General features: G+C 42.2%; 1 pseudogene; it reads left to right on the plus strand.

Moving 5' to 3' along the window:
* The first annotated feature begins 5,582 nt into the window (after positions 1-5,582).
* Positions 5,583-6,215, plus strand: LOC109696303 (large ribosomal subunit protein uL16-like; annotated as a pseudogene).
* Positions 6,216-11,240: the final 5,025 nt, after the last annotated feature.

Consider the following 11,240-nt stretch of genomic DNA (forward strand, 5'->3'; position numbering starts at 1 on the left):
TTATTTTGAGGTGCTGGGGTTTGAACCCAGGGTCTATATCCTGAGTCACTCCACCAGCCCCCCCCCCCCCGCCCTTCTTTTTAATGTTTTTTTTTTCTGAGATAGGGTCTCACGAACTATTTCCCCGGGCTGGCTTCGAACTACTTTCTTCCTAATCTCTGCCTCCTGAGTATCTAGGGTTACAGGCATGAGCCACCAGTGCCCAGCTGATGTGAGTTTTAAAAAGTAATCTGTAAAATGATTTGAAGGGGGCTAGGCATGTTAGGACAATAAAGTTATGAGGACTGAGTAAGAAAGGGTGGTAGCCGTGCAGCTGGAGAGGCGGCCAGAAATTTTCATTTTTGATATGTCTGAAATATTTTTATTTCTCTATTATTCTTGAAAGTTTTTGCTAAAAATACAATTCTAGTTTGTAAGTTGTTTTCTCTCAGTGCTTTGAAGATATATCCTACTCTGTCCTGGCATCCACAGTTGACAGTCAGAGCTCAGTCTGACTGTCACCACTTTTTAAGAATCCATTTTTCTCTCTACTACTTTTAAGATCTCTTTTCCTTTGGTGTTCTGCAATTACATGGGTGTGTGTGTGTGTGTGTGTATTTATTTATTTTGTTGGAATCCAGTGGGCTTTCCTATTCCAAGCATTGATGTCATTCATCAAGTTTGAAAAATTCTTAACTGTTAGCTTCAAATGAAGCCAACTTTAGGGATCTCTACTTCTAGAACACTGATTAGATATTTAACAATTTTTCAGATACAACCTTCCATATCTCTTAATCTCTAAATGTATTTTACAGCTTTGCCTGTCTCTGTGCTGCATTTCTTCAGCTCTTCTGATTTATTTTTTACTTTTATTGTTTTGGTGCTAGGGTTTGAACTCAAAGCTTCACACTTGCTAAGCTCTTCTGATTTCTAGTTCATTAATTCTCTCTTCTGCTATGTCTAATCTGCTAATTTCTTATATTGCATTTCTAATTTCAGTGACTATGACTTTTCTCATTGGTACTTTTCTAAATCATCAGGGTCTTTAAAAAATTTTTACACTAATGTATCATTCAAATATTGTAAAATGCATGAGTCTTAAGTGTATTTCTTTTTTATTAGCATATATTAATAGTACAAGGCATTTTATTGTAATAATTCCATTAATGTGTACAGTGTACTTTGAACAAGTTCACTCTCTGTATTATACTCCATAATCCCACTCTTTCCTCCACTTTTCAAACAGTATTTGGTGGGTTTCAATATGCTATTTTCATGTGTGTGTGTGTAACATACTTTGATCCTCTTCACTCCCAAGTATGCTCTCCTTTTCCCCCTCCCCCTTCTGCTGATACCCCCTTTTACACTGACATTTTATCATCATTTCATCATCATTGGCATCATTATCATTTTAGGTCTAGGGACCCCATATGAGCAAAACATGCAGTATTTGACTTTTTGAGCTTGGTTTGTCTCAACATAATGGTCTCCGTTTTCCTGCAAACTGTATAATTTTATTCCTCTTTATGTCTGAATAATGCTGCATTGTGTATATATACTACATTTACTTTATCCATTCATTTTTGTTGGGCACTAGGTTGATTCCACAGCTTGGTTCTTGTGAATAGTGCTACAATAAACATGGGTATATAGTTATCTCTCTTATATGTTGATTTATGCTCCTTTGGATATATGCCCAAGAGTGGTATGGCGGTGTCATAAGGTAGGTCTATTTTTAGTTTTTGATATCCTCCATACTGATTTCCATAGAGGTTCACTAGTTTATATTCCCACCAACAATGTATGAGGGTTCCTTTTTCTCCCCTGCATCCTTGTCAGTATTTCTTGTTTTCTTTTTGTTTTTGTTTGTAAGGTTGGGATTTGAACTCAGGGCTTCATGCTTATAAGGCAAGTGCTTTTCAGCTTGAGTCATGCCTCCAGCTGTTGTTTGTTTTGTTTTCTTGATGCAAGTCATTGTGACTGGGGCAAGATAAGATCTCAGTGTCGTTTTGATCTGCATTTCCTTTATGGGTAAGGATGTTGAACATGTCTTCATATTGTTTATTAGCCATCTGTACTTGTCTGAGAACTGTCTGTTCAATTCATTTACCCATTTATTAATTGGATTATTCATTCTTTTGTTGTTTTATTTTTCTTGAGCTCTTTGTATATTCTGGATATTAATCCTTTATCTATTAAATAGCTGAGAAATTAAGTGTATGTCTTGATAAATTTTCACTGTATGTGCATCCATGTAAACACCACCCAGATTAAACACACAATATTTCCAGGACCTTGGACGAATCCATTTTGCCACTTTATAGTCAGTAATTCCTCAGAAGTAAGCACTAATCACACACATACACACACACACACACACACACACACACACACACACACATTTCCTTCTAGCTACTTAGGAGGTTGAGATTAGGAGGATCTCAGTTCAAAACCAAATACATTAGGTTTGAACTCAGGGCTTCGTGCTTAGTAAGCAGGTGCTCTACCACTTGGGCCCCTCCACGAGCCCTTAACCTATATTAATATAAATTAACTTTGCCTGTTCTCCAGTACCATTTACATGGGAATCTTACAGCATGTACTTTTTCCTATGTAGTTCTTTTACCTAATAGTACATTTGTTTCATTGATGTTGCATGTATCAATAGTTCATTTCTGGGCTGGCAGAATGGCTCAAGCAGTAAGAGTGCCTGTCTAGCAAGCATGAGTCCCTGAGTTCAATCCCCAGTGCCACCGAAAAACAAAAACAAAAACAAAAAAAACTCATCTTTTCTACAAATTCCATTGTATGACTCTAATAACTTCTTCATTCTACTGCTTATGTGCATGTGAACAATTTCAAGTTTTTGGTAATTATGAATTAAGTCTTTCTATTGAGATATGCATTATTTCCTCTTGGGTTGATATCTAGAAGTAAAAAATAATTTTCTAGTTACACTAATTTGTACTCCTATGGTAGGTGTTTTTTAGTTTCTTCATAATACCCTCTCTTATTTCTTAACATATTAAATATGATTATCTTAAATTCTATACAGGATGTGTGTGTGTGTGTGTGTGTGTGTGCACGCACATGTGCATGTAATGTTGGGAATGGAACCCAGGTCCTCTCACATGCTAGGCAAGCACTCTGCCACTGACTTAAACCACCCCCCTGTTTTTGGTGACACTGGTCTTGAACTCAGAGCTTCACACTTGCTAGGCAGAGGCTCTACCACTTGCGCCACTCCACCCTTTTTTGTGTTGTATATTTTCAAGATAGGGCTTCCCAAACTATTTTCCCAGGCTGGCTTTGAACCGAGACCCTCCTGATCTCTGCCTCCTAAGCAGCTAGGACTACAGGTGTGAACCACTGGCACATGTCTTTTTTTTTTAAATGAGGGTGGAACTTGAACTCAGGGCTTCACACTTGCAAAGCAGGCATTCTACTTCTTAAGCCACACCTCCAGTCCATTTCGGTCTGATTATTTTGATGATAGGATATTGCAAACTATTTGCCGGGGCTCGCCTTGAACTATATGGAGTCTTTCTGCAAATCTGATTCCAGTTTACAGTTTTTGCTAATTATCATTATAGTTTCTTTCTCTATCAATTTGATAATTTTGCTGTTGTTGAACTGGGGTCTGGACTCAGGGTTTCATGTTACTAAAGCAGGCATTCCACTGCTTCAACTACACCTCCAGTCCATTTCGCTCTGGTTATTTTGGAGATGGGGTCTCACGCACTATTTGCCTAGGCTGGTGTTGGAACTGAGACCCTCTCAGTCTCAGTCTCAGCTTCCCAAGTAGTTAGGAATGTAGGCATAGCCACTGGCTCCCAACTATTTTGTAATTTTTGATTATGAGTTTGTCTTTCTTAGAAGTTTATCTGTGGAAATTATTTGAAGGTTGGCTTTCAAATGTATTCCTCTATATTGTTTGTTCTGCTGGAGGATACTATAGTTTCAATGTGGAGTCTTTTAGAGATTTTGGTTCCAACTTCAAGTAAGAATGGGGTTGAGGTTAGGAAATCAGATTTTCTTTTATTTTCCCTTTTACATGGAGTCAAAGATAGGCTAGTGCATATGCCCACTGCCTGCCTTTGTTGGGGTGGATTTTCTTCGTTCACTCAGTTAAGGTGTCACCTTTCAGGCAGCTCTGATCTGACTTCCTGCCTTAGGTGGGTCCCAAGTTTTGTCCCTTGTTCCTCTCACTTATAGCCTTTTAAGGCAGAAGCTCTGGCCCACCAAGGAATTGACCTTTATCTCACCGTAACCCTTTGTTTCAGAACCTACTTCTGTGTTTCAATCCAAACTTTCTATAATCTCTGGACAACTGAGGATTTTTCATATTTTTGTGCTAGTGCAGTCATCATTTAAAGGGATGTTTTTTAAGACTGACAAAAGGTTGATAATTGAAGTTGGATAGTAAACATGTAGGAGCTCATTGTATCTTTCTCATACAAAGTGTGTTTAAATTTCACATAAGAAAGGGTTTGTTTTCTTTTTTAATTCCCCTAAGTGACATTCATAGTGAGGTACTTAAGGATAAAATGTCATGATGGGAGCAATTTTCTTAAAATATTTCATAGAAAAAGGGATGAAGCAGAATGGAAAAATGTTAATAATTGTAAAATCCAGGTGACAGGGTATATGTATGTTCATTGTACTATTTTGTCTACTTTTATGTATGTTTGGAAATGTTTGGAACAAAAAGCCAAATAGAATGAAACAAATTCTGAGACGTCTTGTCCTGGTAAGGATCTCTGAACATCTACTCTACCATACTTTTAGAAACAAAATTGACATCATGTTCAATGACCGTGCTTACAAAGAGCGAATCTTCAACAACTGAAGAGTAAGAAATGTGTGCAATGTAAGCAATTCTCAGCTGTTTAGATCCACATAAGAACAAATTTGTGTGAATGGGCACTGAGGAGGTGAGCAAGTCAGAAAAAACTGCCAAATCAGGTAGGGTTGGGCCACTGAAGTACCTTGTCATTGAGCTCTCCCAAAGGGCTCAGTTTTTCATTATATAACCCAAATGTCTGTTGGCTGGTAACACCATCCATGTAATGGCAAGATTTTACTTCCCTCCTTTCATGATTCAGTTTCTCTGGTTTTAAGAAGGGGGAATTGTCTCCCAGCTGTAGCCCCAATCTCACCTGCTAAGTGAGCAGCTCCTTCTGCCCATCACAGTATGTCCATTCCAGAACTCCCAAGGGCTGGCCTTGCCTGCAGCTGTGCTGGGTCAATCCACCACCACAAAATCATCTGTCCTGAGAACATTTCCCAAAGTCTGGGAATTCCTTCTAGACTGAAATTCTGAAACACATACACACTCCCAAGAGGGAGTCCTAATTTTCAGGGTCAGAGCAGTCTAGAAGAAACATATATAGAAAAGAGACATTTCTCTAAATTAATTAAAGCTGAAAAGATATCCTGTTACAAAGAAAACATTTAAGGGCTGGCAGGGTGGCTCAAGTGGTAGAGGCCTGCTTAACAGTTACTGTTACTTATTGAGAGAGAGAGAGAGAGAGAGAAACAGAGAGAGAGAGAGAGAGAGTGCTCTTTTCCTTTTGCATGCCACCGAAGATCCTGGTGTCGCTATGGGTCGCTGCCCCACTAAGTGTTACTGATATTGTAAGAACAAACCTTACCCCAAATCTCGCTTTTGCTGAGGTGTGCCTGATGCCAAGATCCACATTTTTGACCTGGGGCAGAAGAAGGCAAAAGTGGACGAATTCCCACTTTGTGGCCACATGGTATCTGATGAATAAGAGCAGCTCTCTTCCTAGGCCCTGGAGGCTGCCCATGTATTTGTGTTAACAAGTAGATGGTAAAAAGTTGTGGCAAAGATGGCTTTCATATTCGAGTTCAGCTCCACCCTTTCCACGTCATTGGTATCAACAAGATGTTGCCCTATGTTGGGGCTGACAGGCTCCAGACAGGTATGCGGGGTGCCTTTGGGAAGCCCCAGGGTTCACATTGGCCAGGTAATCATATCCATCCGCACTAAGCTGCAGAATAAGGAACATGTGATTGAGGCCCTGGGCAGGGCCAAGTTCAAGTTCCCTGGCCGCCAAAAGATCCACATCTCAAAGAAGTGGAACTTTACCAAGTTTAATGCAGATGAATTTGAAGACATGGTAGCTGAGAAGCGGCTCATCCCTGATGGCTGTGGAGTCAAATATATCTCTAATCGTGGTCCCCTGGATACATGGTGAGCCCTGCATTCCTGAGGGCTCCCACTGTGCTGTAACCTCCTTAATCATCTCAATCATGCACAACAATAAATCATCCTGACCACTTAAGAAAGAAAGAAAGAGGGAAGGGAGAGAGAGAGAGAGAGAGAGAGAGAGAGAGAGAGAGAGAGAGAGAGAGAGAGAGAGAGAGAGAGAGAGAGAGAGAGAGAGAGAGAGAGAGAGAGAGAGGAAGAGGTCTTCCAAGAAAAAGGGATATTTGCTCTAAATTCATACCTCTTACAATATAGAGATACACTGGAAGCTTTGAATTTATATTCCTTCCCACCCAAGACTTTGGCCCATTACAGGGTAGGCTCCAAGTTCAAAGTTTCTGAGTTTCCTTTCTCAGCAGCCAGAGGCTCTTCAGGAGGAATCTTCTTCCAAGATGAGGCCTAGAATCAGAAGTGCACACTGAGGGTCAGGCAAGAATCACAACTCTTCTTTCACTGCAAACCTCATAGGGCATGGATATTTGTCTCTTCTTTATGTTCTATTGTGATGAAAATTTGCATTTTCACACTGTCTCGAACAAATGTAACCTTCCTTAAAGTATGTTTACAAATTCATATGTTCAGTCAACAGATCTTTAATGGGTATCTATTATATGGCAGACAATTATAGGCTGAGTGTTGGAAATAGCAGTTGACAAAACAGATGAAGTTCTCATGAAGCTGGCATTCTAAATACTTGACTGCATGCACTTTTTACAATTTTCCTCTTCTCTGAACTTGGACTGACACATGCTGTAGTGTGATGTTTTGAACAGGATTGGAGGGGAAATACACTGGACATGTACAGAAGGAGAGAGAACAAGAAGTCCCCTGGATGAATACCCTGGCTGGTGGCAGTATTGTCACAATGCAGGTTGCTCATAGGGGAGCAGAGGCTATGAGGTTAGAAAGGTAGGGACTTGCTCATGGAGGGTCTGAATGCCAAGTTATGGAGTTTGGACTTTACTGGAAATAGTGACACTAGGAGATACTGTGTTAACAGCTCTACATAAATTGCCTCATGCTAATTCTCTCAGCGACTCTCCAGAGTAGGTATTATTACTAACTCCATATAGCAGATGAAAAACCAAGTCACGGTTTATTTATGAAACTGCCCTGAGTTGTGTGAAAAAATGTTTAACAGCATAGAGTTGTGATGCAGAAATCTGGTGGTCATGTGGAAAATGAATTGTAGAAAGGAAAAGTTACAAATGCTTATTATAAGAGAATCATCAGGGAAAGGAAACAAGGGCCCAAATTAAACCAGTGTCATGGAATAGAAAGAAAGGAGTGGATGTGCAAGCCATAACTGAGAGATGCCTCTGAGCTGCTGATCCCAAGTATCCTCCAGAAAGAGGAACAACAGATAGGCATGGATTTGGCTCAGCTTTAGGGTACAGTGAGTGTCTAATAAGACTGTGGGTCCCCAAGAAGACATCTCACAAGCATTTACAACTTAGTGACTTGATCTGGGGAAACTACAAACCCATGAGGAGTCTGTATTAAGTATGAGTGGAGATATCTATCTGTGGGGATAGATAGATAGATGATAGACAGACAGACAGACAGATAGATAGGATGATTAAGTGGAATGAGGGCAGGTCTGAAGACAAGGACGCCTTGGTAGATACCCACTTAAGAGAAGAAAGTGGAGCTTATGAAGAAGTAACTCCAAGAGGGAGCCGACTCAGGCAATTACCTTGTTTGGAAAATGAGTTTCCAAAAGAAAAGGGAGTTGAAGGTACTTGGCTGAAGAGTCCATGTGTAATTATAAATAATAAATGACTTGAGGGCTGAAGATGTGGCTCAAGTGGTAAAGTGCTTGCCTAGCAAACTTGAGGCCCTGAGTTCAAACCTCAATAATGGAAAAAAAATTTTTTTTAGTTTTCCTGAGGAGCTAGTGGAGTGTCTCAAGTGCTAGAGTGCCTGCCTAGCAAGTGTGAGGCCCTGAGTTCAAACGCCAGAAATTGACAATATGATCAAAAGAATTAATATATAATATTTTATATATTTGGAAAATGCACTTCTAGAAATTTACTCTTTTTGGTTTTGGCAGTACTGGGGGTTTGAACTCAAGGCCTGTGCTTCCTAGGCAGGCACTCACCACTTGAGCCATGCTCTAGAAATTTATATAGAAAAGAAATATGGACATTCAGTAAGTTACAGTTATAGGCTTATTTGTCAAAATTATGTTCAAAAGGTTGATGGGTATGGAGATAGAGCCCTTGCCTAGCATGACCAAGGCTCTCGGTTCCATCCCCAGCGCTGAAAAAAAATTATTCAAAACAGTAAAAATTTGTAAACACATAAATGTCCAACAGTGGAGAATATTTAATGAGAGGTAAAAACGTTTGTGGTTGCTTGTAATGATAAATAGGTTACACGAGTTACATTCTAAAAATATATAAATTCATAATAAAACCCTCCTGTACAACTCACATATGCTAATGAAATGTTTAAAAAGAAAGGTTACAAAACTATCTGCAGTATGATTTGTTAAAAGGAAGACACATAGATCCTTGTAACTGCAAGGATCTGCTGCCAGAATTTCATGAAAAAGCCAACAGACTGGGGGAAAGATGAGGGCAGTAAACCTTTTGAAGATGGGGAAGATGAAGGTAGGCAGAAGAAAAAAGGAGGGAGATGAAGGTAAAAAGGGATATGGCAGAGGATGTTGTTGGACCAAGACCTCCACAAGAGCAGAGCATTGATGGAGAAATTGCCTGGCCTGTACTGAGGGCCATGATGTACACCATGGCTTTTCAGTTGAAGGAAAGACTGAAGGATGATACATACCTTAGTTTCTTGAATGAGCAAAGGCAGCAACTGTTTTACCCAGTGCATCTTTGGAGTCAGGCACTGCTCCTTAGTACTACATGTTATCTCATTTAATCCTTGCAGGGTTCCCCTATAATACCTGCCATTTCACAAGCTGAGGCAAGATAATTGGCCCCAAGTGTCATCACTAGTAAATGGAAGAGTCAGGAGTTGAGCCTGGTTTATCCCAGAGATGGGGGAGGAAGGAGAAATGTTAATGTGGACCAGTGCAGGTGGTCCAGGTCATATCAGCACCATAGGCAGAAAGGAGGCATGGGGGAGAAGGTCCAGACAGATGTGGAGTGAAAAGTAAATGGCCAGATGTGTGAGATACTTCAGTGTGCATGATCAACCTTCATCTTAGGCAGAGCTCAGCTGCTTGGGTGAAAGGAAGGAATGAAAAGAAGGATTGAAGAATTGAAGGTGGGGAGGGAAACAACAGGTTTTGGTTAAAGTGGGCAGTTGTCCAGAGATAAGAGAGGAGGTATTTGTGTATAATATCAGCTAAGGAGGACGCTGGTAGAGTAAGAAATGTGCAAGTTTGGGAAAGGTGAAGGAGGTGGGAGCATTGGTGCTGAATCCAGAATGCAGTGGCAAATGTAGAGACCCCTGAATGGTGACAAATTCTTTTTTTAACATGCTGCAGGGAATTTGCCAAAGGGAAGAGGTCCTAAATGGAGCAGAAATAGAGGAAAACAGGCAAGGGATAAATATGTGCAGAATGAAGGAAGGAAATTAGGGAAAAGTGAGAGAAAGAGCATGGAAAGTGCGCTCCAGCACCACCCCATGATATGGGTTTGGGGATGGTGGCCTGCAGCAACCCCAAACAGGAGTGGAAAGGGGTGGAATCTGGGTCAGGTCAGGACCACTGGGAGGACCAGCTCTACTCAGACTATGATCACACTTAAGTCAGGCTCACCTGTACTCTGTTTCATCTGTAAAATGGAGTTAAGGACAGACCGCTGGATTTCCAATTATTTGGAAAGCACTACGACAGGGGAAGGTGCTCTTGTTAGAAAAGTGTGTCGATTTAGATAGGAACAGGTATGAACGAAAGTAGACGTGACCAGTGTGGATGCATATCTAGGAATGGTCGGGTAAATTACGAGATTCTCTACCTACCACCTTAAGGAGTTCTTGGCCGCTGCCCAGCCTCACGGCGAGGGTTAAGCGGCAGGAAACTGCGACTGGGCCGGTGGGATTCACTTGAGGTAGAGGAGCAAGGCCCTAGGTCCAGTTCAACTTAGCTGCAGTTCCTGTCTTCTCTGTCGCAGACCCCAAAACTTGGTCTGACACCCGCAGAACCCAGGCCCAGGCAGGGTTTAGCCAACGCATTTCTGCGGGGACCTTGCTTCAACAAAATCCCCCGTCATCTCATTCCACAGGAAACGAAAATCTCTTCCATCTGTGCGCCTGCCCAGCTCCACACCCCCGCCCCCTTAGTGATATGACTGGGTCGGGTCTTTTCCCCCATGCGCTTCCCCTTTTCCTAGACCAAGGGAGTAGAAATGAGTTGGTTAGGGACAGGAAAGCAGGACTGGGGAAAAATGGCCTGAGACAAAAAAAAAAAAAAAAAAAAAAAAGGAGAGAGGAAGAGATGGTCACAGAGAGCCAAAAAGATCCGGAGAGGCCAGAATGAGACGCGGGCGCTCAGCGCGAATTTTGTAATAATTCCTTCTCTAAGCGCGTTTCGGGGACTTGGCCGCAGTGCCCAGAGCTGGGTCTCCCAGGACGCAAAAGGCTTCCTAGGTGAGGTCCCCTAGACTTCTCCTCCTCTCGCTGCTGCCCCCTCCCCACCTCGCCCAAGGGGGCCGGAACAGCGTCGGCGTGCAGGGGCTTTTCGGAGCAGTCAAGTGGAAAATAGACTTTAACCCGCTTTGTAGCTGCAGGGGCGCCGGGAGCGCTCTCCTGGACCAATGCTCTCGGCGTTCATGCGGGCCACTGCCAAGACCTGGCCTGGAGTCCCCGCAGAGTTGCGCAGCGCGCAAGGCCCCTGGCCACCCTGCGCCCTGATGCCCAACCAGGATATACGCACTCAGGCTGCGCTTGGGCTACTTCGCCTGACCCCTGCATGGACGAGAAAGCCGAACTCGCTTCAGTCCTCTTTCGCGGTGTGCGGGCAAGGGCCGAGTCCAACCTCCCCACCACAGCCCAGACCCCTGGAGGCCTCGGCACGGTGTTTTCTTGCGACCTGGAGGGCCCAGGTGGAAAAGTT

This window comes from Castor canadensis, chromosome 12, assembly GCF_047511655.1.
Source record: "Castor canadensis chromosome 12, mCasCan1.hap1v2, whole genome shotgun sequence".
Taxonomy (NCBI): domain Eukaryota; kingdom Metazoa; phylum Chordata; class Mammalia; order Rodentia; family Castoridae; genus Castor; species Castor canadensis.